Source organism: Chionomys nivalis, chromosome 1 (genome assembly GCF_950005125.1).
Source record: "Chionomys nivalis chromosome 1, mChiNiv1.1, whole genome shotgun sequence".
NCBI classification, from domain to species: domain Eukaryota; kingdom Metazoa; phylum Chordata; class Mammalia; order Rodentia; family Cricetidae; genus Chionomys; species Chionomys nivalis.
The window spans coordinates 127,825,463-127,837,931 of record NC_080086.1 but is presented as its reverse complement, the minus strand read 5'-3'; the positions used below and the strand labels follow the sequence as shown (position 1 = coordinate 127,837,931).

Sequence of the window (12,469 nt, the reverse complement as noted above, 5' to 3'; positions counted from 1 at the left end):
AATTCTCTGTCCATCTGTTCCCAAACCCGTAAGTTGCCCCATTCTTCATTTGGCTCCTGTTCTTGGAAAGGTAAATTCTTCTCATAATAACCTCTTTGCTTCTGACAACCATGGAGATATAAATTTAACGAAGGCTAATTGGGCTGGTGGATTTTCCATTTTCCTCGATGCCGCAAAGGTGTGTGCTCGGCGCTGCTCAGCAGCCTCTGGGACACGGAACTATCATCTGATTCCAGCAGTGAATTCCAGCTGCACAGGGAGAGCATCCGAGCTGTTACAGAAGAGTTCAAGGCAAATTGTATTTCTATGAAAAATTGATGTAGCATCAAGCACGATAAAACCCGAGATATTTCAGTGCGTCTGTTTTATGAAGGCATTTCTTCATAAAACTCTTGTGTTTTCTACCTGCACAGAGCAAACGTATCAGGCGTGTTGGAAAAGGCTGCCTCATTACATAGACTCTTAACTGCCAGCCTGCATTTTTAAAAGTCACATAAAAGAACGGCTGTGCAATGTGGAGATCGCCTCATATGCTATGGAGCAAAAACGGGAGAAAATGAGACAGTATTTTCAAGAACCATCAAGCTCACTGCTTATGACAACAATAAAAAGTTTCAACAGGGAACAGTCTAAGGAGAGACTGAAGTTTTTGTGCTGAGTACAACATAAGTCTAGGACACCAAGCTTTAGTGTATGTCAAGCGATTTTTGAAAGAGCATGCGCTTACAAGCAAACAGGGGTGACTGACAAGCAGCACTTTTCTTGAGGAAACCATACAGCCCAGTTTTACTCTCTGTACCCTTTCTATCCACCCAGAAGAGCCTGCTGTAGCCCAGGTTGGCCTTGAACTCACTACTTGCTGAGATGTCCTTGAGTTTCTGGTCCTCCTACCTCCTCCCCCGGTGCTGATGCTGGTGCTACAGACCTGCTCCACCACAGCCAGTTCGGGCAGTGCTGAGCATGGACCCTGGGGCTTAACGCACACCAGACAGGCGCTCTACCAACTGAACTACATCCTCCTCCAACCCCACAATTTTGATCTCAATTATATATTTTACCCTATGCCAAGCAAGGAGCAACCTCAAGGCTCTTCACCAGGAACCTGTGATACTGTGGCTCTGAAAACCAAGTGAGGATTTCCTCACAGTCACCAAGTTAGCTGATTTAGTTGTAGGCATTACTGCTGTTGCAGAAGTCCAGGAATGGGGAGTGGACACCGTTGGCTTCCATGAGGCTCTAGATTTTTCTTGGATGATATTTATTCCACAGATCCTGATACTTCACCCTCCTCACTATAAGTCACCATTTCTTTTTCCAATCATGCATTTAGTTCGTATTTGCTGTATGCCGAGGTTGCGTTGGATTCAAGAGCCAAGAATGCGTCTGTGAACAAAACAGATAAAGCCTTTCATTCCAGGTCTATATTTATCCTATATTCATCACAAACAAAACCAAGTGGAAATATTATTAAAGTCGATAAATACTGTAAAAGAAAAATAAATCAGAGAAGAGGAAAAGGAAATGTTTGGAGTGGGTGGGGTGGCACATTAAACAGGACAGCTAGGACTAGCCTCACTTAGCTGATATTTGCACAAGCCAAGAAGAAAATGAACGTGAGATGTAGTAGGAGCTGTGGGCTGCGTTCCTGCCGCCCCAGCTCATGGTCGCCTGGCTAGCTTATGCCCCAAAATGACACTCAAACTGTATTCTTTTAAACACTGCTTGGCCCATTAGCTCTAGCCCTTACTGGCTAATTCTCATATCCCGATCAACCCATCTCTAATAATCTGTGTAGCATCAGTCTTACCAGGAAAGATTCAGCATGTCCGACCTGGCGGCTTGCTTCATCGCTTCTGGCTCTGAGAGGAGCTGCCCTGCATCTGAGCTCACTTCCTCTTCCTCCCAGCATTCTATTCTGTTTACTCCACCCACCTAAAGGCTGGCCAATCAAATGGGCCAAGGCAGTTTCTTTATTAGCCAATGACCTTCCTCCATCAGTGAGAGCCACAAAAAGTCCCGCAGGGAAGACTGTGGGGAGGGAGGTGCAAGGCGAGCTCTAGGCCCTTTCTTGGGGTGCTCGTCTCTCACCCTGTGCATCTCACATTTGCTTCTTGAGTTCTCCGTGTGTTCCTGAGCTCACTGCATCATGCACCAGAGTGCATGGTGGGCAATAGAATGCATGTATTCAACCGTGTGCTTTTGGATTTCTGTCCAGAGTAGCCACCTTGACCTGCTCTCAGCAGAGTGACAAGGCCACATGTCTGCCATGAAGTCTAGATTCCTTTTTTTTTTTCGGTCAATATTATTAAAATCAAACAATGTTTCACTACTCTTTAAAGGAATTACTCTCTTTTGTTACTTTTAATTCAGTAAAGCTATATTACATAAATTTTGCTATTACAAAATTTTTGTCATTTTCGTTCACAATTTGGTAACACCATTCACATCTGGCACACTGGGAAACCATCGCTTCTGTTTCCCAAAATTCTCTCAATCCACACATCATGATTTTCCAATTTCCTTTATCTCTGAGAAGCTCTTCACATATTTTCCCACGCATTTATATTTTACTTGTCCTTTATTCACCTTAAGAATTTAAATTTAAAAGTAGTGAAAAGGGCAGTTGTAAGCATTAAATCAGTCTCATTGATTGAGAGTAAGGAAGCCTTAAATAATAAATACAATATCTTGTTCCAGTACGTGAATGAGTTTTGGGGAAACTGCTCACACTTTCTGAGGCTGAGGTCCCTTATCTGTAAACTGAAGCTGACATTACTGGCCCTTAAAGTCTTCTAAGTATCAAGAACATGCTACAAGCTATATATGTCTATACACTTCTAAGTATCAAGAAACGTGTTACATGCAAATGATAAGCACCACTCCCAGGGAAAAGTGCCAGAAAATATGCACTCCAGCATTTTTATTAGCTCCATTCAGTTATGCTTCAGATGAAGCCACCCTATCACGAGAGCAGGACCACCCACCTTCCGCGGGGAAGCATCTCCTGTTGTCCTGCTGCCACCAGGATTTGTTGAGAGAAGAAACAAGATTGAAAAATAATTTCAGGGCACAAATGGGAAGGACAAAAGGAAGTCTAGTTGGCATGACAGCCGAAGTCGTGAGAAGAGAGTGTCCCCACCCAGTGCCGGCAGATGAGGACAGGGGCATGCCAGGAATGGGAGAAGTCCTCTTCTTCAGCTGCGCGAGTGCATCCTCCCCAGCAGGAGGAGGAATGGTTCTTTGCTGCCCTCTGCCCCGCTGGAGAAAAGGATGTCACACCACACTGCTAGCCAGTGCAGCTTCGACACTGCCGGGTGGGCTTTTACTTTACTTTTGGGTTGGTTTAATTTTTTAATATGCTTATGTATGTTTTGGCTCCTAATCCCTTTAGTTCAGTTGATGTCACTAATGTCCAAGTAACTAAAATGGGCAGTTTCCCTCAATGATATGAGATATGCAAGAGATCCAAGAAGAGGGTTTTGGGTTTTTTTTGGGGTGGTGGTGGTGGTTTTCGTTTTGGTTTGGTTTTATGTTCTGTGAAACATGAGTCGGAGTTCCCGCTATTATTATCATGTGTCCTGTTACCAGCAGCCTACACTGCAATTATTTCATGGAGCTCGCCCTAAGCAGCAAGGATGGAAACAAAGCAAAGCAAACAGTAGCTTCCACAGAAAGGAAAAATGTGTGTTCTCTATGCAAAAGGGAGAGGCCAGTAGAATAAGCTTGGCGTGGTTGCAGTTTTCTGTCTTCAAACAACTCAATTCAGCTACATTCATTAGTGCTGAGAGAAAGAGAGACAGAGGGGGGGGGGAGAAAAACAACTGCTCCGCTTGGATAGTTTTAAAAACATATATTTTAAAAAGAAATAACAATTCCTATCTAACTCCTCCATTTCTGTGTCTCAGAATACCTAACTGTAGAATTCGCTGACTGGATGTGTGCTTTGGGTAAGAAAAGACTATTTAGAAATCCTTCGCTCAAAACAGCAAGTGGGAGTGGAAATTTGAAAGAGGACCGCCTGCCTAATTCAGCACTAAACCCAGTATGAGAGGCGTGTGTGTGTGTGTGTGTGTGTGTGTGTGTGTGTGTGTATGTGTGACAAAATGTGCCTTCCAAAGGGCTGAGAGGTAGATGGGAATGTTGGCTTTGCTCGTCTAAGAAGCGAAAGGTTCCTGGACCTCCTCTTGCTTCTTCTTTAGAATAATTTGGATGGGATTTGTGATGCAGAAAATCTTAAAGAAAAAAGGATAAGCCTTCTTTGTGGTGGAAAGCTTAAGGGAAAAAAGTCACTGCTTTCTTCAAACAAGGTATGTCTGGCGAGGGCTAAAGGTGTACATGTACATATGGCTGCTTTCCATTCGTAGTTATAAAAACATTACAAAGTACTTTTCATTGATAAACAAGCATAAATGCCGAAACCAGCCGGTAAATTTCAGTTTAAAGAGGATTGTAATAGAAGTAGATGCTAGTTAGCTGTAATCACCATATTGTGTGTGTTATAAATAAACAACGCTAAGCTATTAATGTTAGAACAAGGTTTTTGCTGTGTCACTAAAGCAACTTAATTATGGTTAAAGTAAGTTAAAAATGCGATATTTGTGTGGAAACTTTAAGTGACTTACTTCTTTCTCGCTTTCTTTACAACTTGTTTCCCATAAGGAATATAGTAACACTAGAGCAGCTCCTTAACGTGTGAAAAGCCGTGTGAGGAGTGAGCACAGGGTTGCGAAGCCGACTCTCCATTGAGGCAGGTCTCCTGGAATGTGGCTAGATGAGCAATCTCTGACTGTTTACAATAGCAGGGTTTGCTTAGGCTGAATGCTTCTCTTATTGATAAGCCTGAGAAGGGGTTGGCATTGTTAGCCTTGCATTGTTCTGCTTTGCCTAAGAAGAAAGGATGTGCAATCTCTTTTAAGTACGATTGTGTGGAACCAGTACAAACATGAAATAAATGCCCAAAGCACAGGTTAAACAGGGAATCCGACTGAACAATTAGACAGGAACCTTTGCTCCAAGCAAGTCACAGAATTTCTAACCAGCCCCAAAGCAAGGGTGGAATTCAAGATTTTTCTTGGAGTTTATTATAAAAATAAAAGTAGGCATTCTTGGCCACGGTGGTTGTTTAGGGGGAAAAATGTGTTTCTGCTAAGAAAACAATATTTACCATTACGTTGTGTTTCAATAAATTTGGACGTTTTGGTGGTAAAGTTATGAGGTTGTTTTTCCCTGGTCCCTTGAAGGATGGAATGCCCTGAAGCAAAGAAGGATCAAACACTGTTTGTTTGGGTTGTTTTTTTCTTTGCTGAATGTGTGTGTGTGTGTGTGTGTGTGTGTGTGTGTGTGCCTGTGTGTGTGTGCCCACTAGTAAAAAGTTGCAAGGGTTCTTCTTTTACTTATTAAATTAAAATATCTTCTTTTATCAAAAACAAGCATTAGACCAGGACTCTTTAAGACTACAAGGAATGCGTTTCTATTGCAATATGCTAACTTACCAGGTTCAACTTCATTTAAATATACCTGCTACCTCCCTTGCAACGGGAAAGGCTGAAAAGGAAATACCTCAGGAAGGCTGAGAACTCCCGCTCCGCATCTCTGCTGAAATCGCATTTGTGGCTGTCCTTCAGCAGATCTAATTATCTTCCCAGCAAGTTACCAATCGCAGGGAGAATAGGTTCTTTCAGGGAAACTACAGCGGATGGTTTGAATAGTGCCACAAGAACAGTAAGGCTTGTGCTGTTCTCCACTGTAATTCCTGTAAGACACGTGGAACACAGGAAAGCTGTGTGGTCTGACCCACTGTGCCAAGCCAGGAGTCTTGAATAACTCTAGCAGCCCTGCCTGAGCACTGTGCTCCCTTGAGAAAGACGTGGTACACTGCTTGACTTTTGTTACCCCTTTTGAAAAATAGAAACGGCAGTGCAAGCATCTCCTCCTTCCCAGGGCCAGCATGAGGCTTAGTATTATTGGTTGGCAGCTACAACAGGGGTTTGAAGATGAGTGTTTTCTATAGGCTGGTATTTTTCTATACAGTCAGAGAAAAATTCTAGTGGGCAGAGTCACTGATTGATATCCTCCAGGAACGTCCTCTTGGTGTGTACCCACGTAGCATCTCCTCCCCAAACCATCCCCCAAAGTGAGCCCCGTATTAGAGTAGTGGGTGCTGGGCAGAACACAGTGTTCTGTTGATAGAGGTTTCTGTCCCACCAGGTCCTGCAGTCCTTCAGTCCCAAAGAAACACATAGAGGTCTACATTAATTATGAACTGGTTGGCCTATTCACTCAGGCTTTTTATTAACTCTTATAACTTACATTAACTCATAATTCTTGTCTGTGTTAATCATGTAGCTTGGTACCTTTTATCAGAAAGGCATTCTCATCTTGTTTCCTCTGCATCTGGGTGACGACTGCAGACTGAGTCTTTCCTCTTCCCAGAATTCTCCTGTTCTGGTCCCCCCCCACCTATACTTCCTGCCTGGCTACTGGCCAATCAGCATTTTATTAAACCAATGCAAGTGACAAATATTTACAGGGTACAAGACCCACAGCAGAGGTCTGCCAGTAGAAGGTTATCTAATGACCCCGGAGACCTAAGAAATAGGTGCCTTCATTTCCTCATATGAACTATAACACAGAAAAGGGAGAGAAGATGTTCTGTTTCATTGTGCAGACTCCATATACATTAAAATAAGAAGTATTAAAACAGACTTACAGAAACTGTATTTGAAATATTTGTATTTAAATGACTAAGTAAAAATTGTGTGTGTGCTCTATCAACTTGACCCAAGCTAGAGTTAATTGGGAGGAAGAAACTTCAGTTGGGAAAATGCCCTTCACCAGATTAGTTTATGAGCAAACCTGTGGGGTATTTTCTTGGTTGACGATTGAAGTGGGAAGACTAAGCCCACTGTGGTGGGGCCACCCCAGGCACTTGGTGCTGGATGGTATAAGGGAGCAGGCTGGTCAAACTATGAGGAGCAAGGCAGTAAGAGGCATTCCTTCATGGCCTTTGCTTCAGCTCCTGCCTGACCTCCTTCAGTGATGGAGTGTGACTTGAATTATCTGCTTTCTCCACACTTTGCTTTTGGTCATGGTATTTTTATCACAGAGATAGGAACCTTACTAAGACAATAACATATGAAAATGAAATTCAACTGTTCTTCACCAGATAATTAAAGGAAGTATGTGTGTGTGTCTGTGTTTATCCACAGTATACTTAGGACAGGATGGTCCAAGTCGTAAACCTATGTGTCCAAATTTTTTCCTATTCCCTGGCATATACATGTGACTATTTGCATGTGTTCGTGTGAAGATAGTTAGATGTCAGAGTTTAAAGACTCTGTGAGAGACCAAGGCTGAGGCCAAATGGCCTTGCAATGTTAGGGGGCGCTATGGAGACTGTTCAGTCAACAGGCTCTGACCCTTCAAACTTTGATAAGCCGTGGGTCCCAGTGTTCTTATCTGTGAATTAATCCGTACCTCACCCTGTTGGCACCCAAATGTTAGCAAGTATTTTCATTGAAGTGATGACTTAAACAAGAAACCAGAGCTTGAGTGGAGCCAGTCATGTGTGATTGTCTTCAAACTCTTAAACATTAACTCTTTGGGCGGGATTAGCAAATGACTTGTGAGTTTTTGTGTAATTCTTGTAGGTCTTAGAAATCAGTTGCCACTCAGAGAGTCTGAACTTGTCCCTCACTCAGCTAGACAACTTTTGGTGTCTGAGAAAGCTCTTTGTCTCCTCTTCAAGATGTGTTTTTTTTTCTTTCTTTTTCTTTTTCTTTTTTTTTTCTTGTGGTGGCCTGAAGACAGGGAAATTCTTGAGTCTCCAAGTACCAGGAGGACAGGAGAGGGAGAAGCTACACAAGGAAAATGCTGCTTTATAGAGGTATTGGAAGTACTTGGGCAATAGCACTCAGATTCCATTCTTACAGAAAATGCATCAAGAGAGAAATCAGACAATCACAATAGACACCAGAAATCACTTTTTGTTTGTACTCGTTGTTAGACAGTAAAATCTTCATTAAACACCACACGCACACACACATACACACACACACATCAGCCTGAAATCACCCAGGTGAGCTCCTATTTTGCAGACCACAAGTAGAAAAGCTGAAGGAAAGAAAATCTCCCATGCCAGCATGTCCATGGTCACATGTTCACCACGGAGCAAGGGCTATTTCTGTTTTGTTTATTGTGTTTTCCATGGTTACCTCATCCATAACACAAACAGTTGTGGATACCGGTCATAGAATTTGTTATTAATCAGCGAGGAGCTTTTTCGTAAGCCTTCCCGAGGTCCTTAGGGATGAGTAGAAACGTTTGGGCTTCCTGGAAAGTATCCAAAACAGGCACCATCTGATGCTTGATGGAACCATCCATAAAAATTGCGTCACATAGCAATGTGGAAATGGCAAGGTTCCACAAAGAGCAGATGTGACAAGGTAAAAATCCACTGCTGAGCGAGGGATGTCCAAACCCTGTCCTGAGTCAAGCCTGCAGCCGGCAACATGCAACACAGAAATGCTGATGTGCTTTGGACTCGGCTTGAGAAGTTTTTATAGTCATATTTTGTTCTGGTCTTAGAATTTATATAAAATTAAAATTAGCTCCATTTCTAGTTCATATTTTTTTTTTCATTTGAGGTTTTTTCCAATTCTTCTTGAGGATTGTCAGGAGTTGTTTCTTGGTCATTTGACTCGTCAGGTAACACAACCTTCTAGAAAACTTTTAAAAGAATCGGTGGAGGGGCCTTACAAACCCCAAGAGAGGATAAAGGAGGAAAAATACGGAATTGCTTCCTTTCTAGGCATTCCAGTCAATTGGCAGTATCATAACGAAACACTGTAGACTGACAGCAAACATCAATTTCCCGCAGTTCTGGAGAATAAAAAGCCATGATCAAAGTGCTCAAAGGCTGGAGTCTGACACAGACATGACTTTGGGTTCATAAGCAGCCATCCTTTCATTGAGTCACCCAATGGCAGAGAGTGGATTTTCTCTTGAGTCTGATGCCATTCATGATGGCTCCCTTTCTTGACTTACTTCCCATCACACTGAGTGCTGGTATTTCCAACTGTGAGTTTTGGAAGACACGTATATCCAGAGTCTCATGCTGGGACCCTCCAAGTACTTAGTCAAATGGAAGCCATGAGTCCTTCTTCTCCATCTTAGTCCATTGTGGCTGCTGTAAGAAATGCCACAGACTAAGTGGCCTACAAACAGAACATTTTATTTTGAGTTCTGGAGGCTGAAATGTCCAAGATCGAGGCACCCATGGAGTCCATGTGTGGTGAGAGCCAACTTTCTGCTTCGTACACAGCATGCTCTCACCATGTGGGCACATGGAGGAGGGCAAAGGAAGAGTTGGGTGCCGTGTTCAGTCATTCACCACTTCATCCTCTTGAGACAGGGTCTCTTGCTGACTCTGGAACGAGGCTAGCAGGCAGCAAGCCCCAGGGACGTTCTTGTCTCCACCTCCCACAGCACTGAAGTAATAGACATGTGTGAACCACACCCAATATTTTCCATGGGGGTTAGGGATTTGAACTTGTGTCCTCATGCTTACCCGGCTATACGCTTGCTGACAGTGTCATCATCCCAGCCCCTGGTGCCTCTTCTGATGATGGTTTTCCTCCTATTCATAAGGTCTCTAGTCGTCCCCAAAGGCCCCAACTCTCAAAACTACTGCCTGTGGGGCTGGAATTGTATGTGAGCTTTGAGAGATGCTAACATTCAGATCACACCAGTTTCCTTCACCAAAATACACAAGAATCAAGCCATAACTTGCTCCAGGAAGCATCCTATTGAGAGATTCAACTGCTTGCTCTGTTGGGTTCTAAACTAATATCTAAGTGGTCATATTTTGTAGATGTGGTAATAGTGACGATGGCAGTGTGGACAGAACAACCACTCATCACCCAATGAGAACACTCAGGAGGCAGAGGCAGCCCGATCTCTGAGTCCGAGGCCAGCCTGGTCTACAGAAACAGTTCCAGGACAGCCAGAACTGTTGCACAGAAAAACCCTGTCTGGAAAAACAAAAACCATATAAACAAACAAGTAAAAAACAATGACAGCAAAACCCAATAGTATTAACAGCCTTTCATTCATTAACTCATGTAACCCTTATAATAAGCAGACAAGGGTTGATGCCATCTCCTTACACAGATAAATAAACTAAGACTGAGAAGTCCTTAAAGTTTGAAGTCCTAGATAATAAGATCTCAGGCTCAAATCCAGAACGCCTAATGCCAGGCTCGCGTTCTCAACACACGGGGTCTGGTTTGTTGTGGTTACCGTTTAAAGTACTTTCAGAACAGTCTCTGCTATCCTGAACACCTAAATTTCAAGCCACACTTCGAGAACGGCTGTCCATGTTGCAGTTGAGTCCTCTCCATAATAATAAAGAAAGGGGAAGAGAATCACAGGAAGAGATTGGTGTGTTGGGTTGCGAGTGTTCTTGAACAATCTCCTGATTTAAGAATCGCTTTCCAGGTCCTGGGGTGGAGACATGGAAGCCTTCTGCATAGCCTGTGTCTCCAAAAGATTTCCTTTATCTTCACTGCGGTGAAGTTAGCAGTTTGTTATAGAAGGAAGAAATCACTGCTCCTTAGAGCACAGACTAAAGAAAACCACTCTTTACATTGGCAAAACTTCAGGAATGACATCTCAAATTCTTTCTGTTGGTTGGAAGAAAGCTAACGTTTCATGTAGCGATGCAACAGAACTTGGTGGGAAATCACCATTCAGGCTGTCACAAGAAGAAACCCTGGTTCCTCCTCCTCCTCCTTCTCAGTTTTTGAAAGGGTGGGTTCTATTCCTTGAGGAAGTATGTACAGCTTCCAGGGGATCAGGGTTCTTTGTGTCCCAGACAGAGAAAACACGCTTAAGAAATAAAGGTGCAAGCTGGTTTACCCAGACCAGCCCTGCTTGTGTAATACTCTGAGGATATCTGTATTCGAACAGGAACGAGCCACTCAGGAAGGCCGAGATAACAATGTTTGACAACAGCAATCACTATTATTTACTGGGCCGCCTCCAGTGTGCACCCCCAGTTCTCAGAACTGGGGAAGAAGAGTGAACAAAGGAGCTTCCATTTTTAGGAGCTGCCAATGTTGGGGCATGAACTAGAAAGTGTGTGTGTGTGTGTGTGTGTGTGTGTGTGTGTGTGTGTGTGTGTGTGTGTGTGTGTGTGTGTACTGCATAAAACACAAGCAAGGAGTTTGGGGGATGTAGGAGCAGTGAAATGGGAAATGATTTTCATTGCACGCCTATTCATGAGAATAATGGGAAGTGCCATAAAAAAAAAAATCTCTGGGGAGAGCATTTCAAACTGGCAGATGGATCTAAGAGTCATGACAGCATGACTGAGTGGGTCTTGGGTGGGTCCTGAGTGGGTCCTGAGTGGGTCCTGAGTGGGTTCAAGTTTGGTAGGTCAGGGTGGTATTTGGAGCTGAGTGAGGACAGGAGAAATCGCGGATACATTGTAAATAAGCAGAAAGAAGGTGTCCTCCTAGTGCCTTCAACATTCCATGAATACCCACACTGTGAACTCGTGCTTGGAATAGCTCTTGCCTCTGCTCTGAATAAAATCTGATTGGGTCCTTAATATTTCAAGCTGTGCCCCAGAGGTTATCAATCACCTTGGTCAAGTTTTAACTTAATCATGTGAGGTTCATCGGCATGTTTACAATACTCGGCAGCACTGAAAAATGACATTGCAAGTGTATAAGTTATACACCGCATTCATGTGGGCGCTAACCAAATTCTCACTTTTGCTGTGTTATGCTTACTCTTTTCCCATTGGCCACTAACAGCCATTTACAGTTGCTAGGCTGGTACTGTTACAGTCTGGTGTCCAGATTCCCCAAGCTATGAAGTATTTAACAACTGTTTTAGGTCCCAAAAGACAGCTATGGGTTTTTTAAAGATGCCCTCATTTTACTGGGGATCTCTTACCTACAGTCAGATGGTTGTAGGTGCTCTGGCTTGGGGCTGCAGCTTCCCCTCAGTCCCTGAAAGGCTGGCGTTTTGTGTGCGGTTTCTTCTGCCTTCCATGTTCCTGATTCCGTAGCATCCAGTGACCCGCCCACCCCAAGAAGACTGTCTCACAGAGGGAGTCTGTTTTCTTGACTTTAATTTTGTTTTTGTTTGTTTGTCAGCTTGGTGGGCTGGTTTTTGACACAGTGTCTTACTATGTCGTTTTAACTGGCCTGGAACTTGCTGTGTAGACCAAGCTGGCCATAGACTGGCGATGGTCCTTCTGCTTCTGCCTCCTGAATGCTGAGATTGTGGGCATGTGCCAGGTGCCATGATGTCCAGCTACACAGGAAGTCTTGGTGGTTGCGCATTCTTCCCTGTGTTGATAGACAAGTCGATCATAAGTCAAAATCAAGTCCGTTGTGTCCCGAGTCTGAAGGACAACTACTTCCCAGTGATGTCTCTGGGAAACTAAACTGGGTTTCCA

General features: G+C 43.5%; 1 protein-coding gene across 1 annotated transcript in view; it reads left to right on the top strand.

Annotated features, from left to right (window-relative positions):
- Positions 1–4,276: 4,276 nt before the first annotated feature.
- Positions 4,277–12,469, top strand: part of Vit (vitrin) — a 117,830-nt gene continuing 109,637 nt past the window's right edge. The window contains exon 1 of the mRNA XM_057778681.1: positions 4,277–4,307. The gene's annotated coding sequence lies outside the window, so the exon portion shown is untranslated. The remainder of the gene's footprint in view (positions 4,308–12,469) is intronic.